Source organism: Penaeus japonicus, unplaced genomic scaffold (assembly GCF_977035675.1).
Source record: "Penaeus japonicus unplaced genomic scaffold, GWHDUDI00000001_assembly GWHDUDI00000009, whole genome shotgun sequence".
Taxonomy (NCBI): Eukaryota; Metazoa; Arthropoda; class Malacostraca; order Decapoda; family Penaeidae; genus Penaeus; species Penaeus japonicus.
The window spans coordinates 36,902,868-36,907,867 of record NW_028234411.1 but is presented as its reverse complement, the minus strand read 5'-3'; the positions used below and the strand labels follow the sequence as shown (position 1 = coordinate 36,907,867).

General features: G+C 27.1%; 1 protein-coding gene across 3 annotated transcripts in view; it reads right to left on the bottom strand.

The window, feature by feature from the left end:
• LOC122251688 (uncharacterized) overlaps window positions 1–5,000 on the bottom strand; it is a 132,184-nt gene that overhangs the window by 125,853 nt on the left and 1,331 nt on the right. The window lies entirely within an intron of this gene.

Sequence of the window (5,000 nt, the reverse complement as noted above, 5' to 3'; positions counted from 1 at the left end):
CAACGATACTACAACGATACTACAACAATACTACAACGATACTACAACGATACTACAACAATACTACAACAATACTACAACGATACTACAACAATACTACAACGATACTACAACAATACTACAACGATACTACAACACTACAACGATACTACAGCGATACTAAAACGATACTACAACAATACTAGAACTATACTAAAACGATACTACAACGATACTACAACAATACTACAACGATACTACAAGTATACTACAACGGTACTACAACAACACTACAACAATACTACAACGATACTAGAACTATACTAAAACGATACTACAACGATACTACAACAATACTACAACGATACTACAAGTATACTACAACGGTACTACAACAACACTACAACAATACTACAACGATACTACAAGTATACTACAACGATACTACAAGTATACTACAACGGTACTACAACAACACTACAACAATACTACAACGATACTACAAGTATACTACAACGATACTACAACAATACTACAACGATACTAAAACGATACTACAACAATACTACAACAATACTACAACGATACTACGACGATACTACAAGTATTCTACAACGATACTACAACAATACTACAACGATACTACAACAACACTACAACAATACTACAACGATACTAAAATGATACTACAACAAAATGATACTAAAGCGATACTACAAGTATACTACAAGTATTCTACAACGATACTACAACAATACTACAACGATACTATAACGATACTACGACACTACAACGACACTACAACGATACTACAATACTACAACAATACTACAACGATACTACTACAACACTACAACGATACTACTACAACACTACAACGATACTACAACAATACTACTACAACGATACTACTACAACAATACTACAACGATACTACAAGTATACTACAACGATACTACTACAATACTACAATGATACTACTACAACACTACAACGATACTACAACGATACTACAACGATACTACAACAATACTACAACGATATTACAGCGATACTATTACAACACTACAACGATACTACAACGAAACTACAACAATACTACACCACTACAACGATACTACAACGATACTACAACAACACTACTAGTGCTGCAAATAATACGGCGAATTAAGTGTTAATTATAACCAGTATGATCATGCTATTCCTGATATTTATCAAGGGCACTACTACTAATATTAATGGTAATGATATAAATGTTGCTACTGCTGCTTCTTCTGGTAATGGTAATATTAATGATGATAATGATAATGGTGATAGTAATGATGATAGTGATAGTGATAATGATATGATGGTGATGATAATGATGATGATGATAATGACAGTGATAATAATAATGATAATGGCAATGGTGATGATGATAATAATGAGTGATAGTGATAATGATATTGATAATTATGATAATGATACTGATAATGATATGATGGTCATCATGGTGATGATGATGATAACAATAACAATTATAAGGGTACTGATAATAATGATAATGCTAATAATATCAATATCAATAAAAATGTTGATAATAACGATAACAATAATGATAGTAATATTGATAATGATACTTATGTTAACAAATAGTAATAATGGCAAATAAACCAACGATAATACTAGCAATTATCATCATTATTATTATAATCATTATCATTATCATTACTATCAGTTATTAGCATTAGTAATATTACTATCTTCATTATTATCATTATATCATTGTCATTATCATTATACCCATCATTATCATAATCATTATAGTTATTATCAATATCATCATTACCACTATTATCATTGCTTTCATTATCTTTATAATTAATATCATTATCATCATCATTATGATAATGATAATGATGATGGTGGTGATGGTGATGATAATGATAATAATAACGATAATAATAATGCTGATATTGAAGATGATATACTAATGAACATAACATTAGAAATCATGATACTGAATAATCACAACCTCATTATGATTACCAAACCTCATTATCATAATGGTCATCATTTTCTATTATCATTATTACACCCGCCGCCCACCCAAGAATGTGTGGCTTCTCTTCCACTATTGTCATAGGTGTCATAAGAATATGGTTATCATTGCCATTATTATCATCATTATTATTATCATTATCATTATTATCATTATCTTTAATATTAATATCATTATCATTATTTTTATCATTATCATTATTTTTATCATTATCATTATTTTTATCATTATTATCATTATCAATATTATTTTTATAACTATTATCATCATTTTTATTATTATCATTATCATTACTTCATCATAATTATCATCATTATCATTATTACTGTTATCGTTATCATTATCATTATCATTACTATTATCATTACCATTAGTATTATCGCTACTATCATTGTTATGATCCTCATTATCACCATCTATATCATCATTACTATCATTATCATTGTAATCCTTATCATTATAATCCTTATCAACAGTAGTATCATAATCATTATCATTATTAATGCTATTATTCCTATAATCATTATCATTATTATTAATTTTATTGTCATGATTATCTTTATAATTATCATTATTATCATTATCTGAGTCATTATTCCTATAATTATTCTCATTATTAATTTCATTGTTATGATTATCATTATAATTATCATTATTCTCATTATCAATGTCATTATTCCTATAATTATTCTCATAATTATTAATTTCATTGTCATGATTATCATTATAATTATCATTATAAATACCATCATTCCTATAATTATTCTCATTATTATTAATTTCATTGTCATGATTATCATTATAATTATCATTATTATCATTATCAATGTCATTATTCCTATAATTCTCATTATTATTCATTTCATTTTTATGATTATCATTATAAATATCATAGTCATTATCCCTACCATTATCATTATTGTTATTTTTGCTATTATCATTACCATTGATATAATATGAATAATAGTAATTATTAGTATTATCATAATTATCATTACTATTATTATCGTTATCATTATCATAATCATTATTGCTATTGTTTTAATTATCATTCATATTATCATCCCAATCATTACTATCATTATCATTATCAGCATTGTTATCCTTATAATTATGATCATTATCATTACTACTTCATTGTCATCACTAATATCTTAATTATCATCATTATCATTATTTTAATACTATTATCATAATCATTATTATCATTAATATTATCATTATCATTATTATTATCTTAGTCATTATCACTATCATTATCATTAACTATCATTCTTATCATCATTACCATCATAATTAGACATTTTTTATTACAATTAATGCTATCAATAAAGTAATTGCGATTGATATTATTACCCTTATCATCATCTCTAATATCTTTATTACTTATTATAATATTTCTTATTGTTATTATTACTACTATCCAATGTCATTATCAATATTCTTATCATTATTGTTATTATTATGATTATCGTTATAACTATCATAATTGTTATTATTATCATAATTGTTACTATCATTATTATCAATATCATTTTCTTCATTAGCATTATCATCATTATTATGAATATTCATATTTTCATCATTATAATTGATGTTATCATTACCATCATAATTAATGTCATTACCATTATTTTTGTTCTTAGTATTATCATTATTATTATTATTTTAACAATTAATATTATCTTTATTATCGTTTTACCCAATATTATTTTTGTCAGTATCATCATTGTCATAATTATTGATATTATCTTTATAATGATTATTATGAATTTTGTCATTAATATCACGATTATTATTATAATTATCCTTATCATTATGATATTTATCATTATTACTATAATGATGATTTAATCATTACTATTGTTATTAGTATTACTATTACTATTACCATCATTATTGTTATCGTTATTATTTATATCATCATTCTTAACATCAATGCTGCTATTATTGTTATTATCATTATTATCGTCATTAATACTACTATCATTACTTTTATTATCGTCATTGATATCATCATCAATATTATCATTTTTATCATTATCTTTACCATTAATATCATTATCATAGATATCAGCATCATTACCATTACCATCATTGTGATTACTTTATTAGTAATTAGTTATTAACATCGTTGTATTTATTACCATCATCATTATGGATTTTACCCATAATCGTCGCAATAAGTATAACAATTGTTTTAGTATCAATTTACTAATGAGATTGATGATCTCTATACCATAATAAATATAGTTTCCTAGATCAAGTGTCTCGTTAAGCGTTCTATTTAATCTTAATATCAAAAAGATATATTCCATACGTCGAAACTCATTCCATTAGGCTGACGATGTCACAGTAACAGCGAGTGGCTGTAACATGTGTTTATCTACATGCGAAATAATTTCCACGATCAAGAATCAAATAAAAAAGGGGAATTAAAAATTGCATATAACATCAAACTCCAGAAGTCTTACAAAAAACTATACAATGCATCCTGCGCATCCGAAGACACGGTAAAATCCCGGCAATTACAAAAACTGCTGTAATGCAAACGCTAAGCACAAAGGGCGTAACGTATGGCCATTCGCACGGGTTGGGGCCGCGATCTTGCAGGGAACGGCCGGATCCTTAGGCGTGTTACGCAGGATGGATCAGCATCGCTCTCTCCTCGCCGGATTATTTACAAAAATGCAGTATCAAAATCAAGGTAGCCATAATTTGCAACACAGACGGACGCAAACAACACCTGCTGCAACTGCCGCCGGCCATTCTCTGCGACAGTGAAAGACAACCGACTATCCAAGTTCTGTAAAAAAATCGTCAATCCACACACAGCCATTTGATTTATTTGACCCCGCGAGTTCTTTTGATTTTTATGAATCAAAGCGTTTAATATCAGAATATAAATGACATGAATCGGCAAGTACACGGACGAGTTGTTACCAGTTGTAATACGCCGCCTCCCCCTACAGTTATCCCG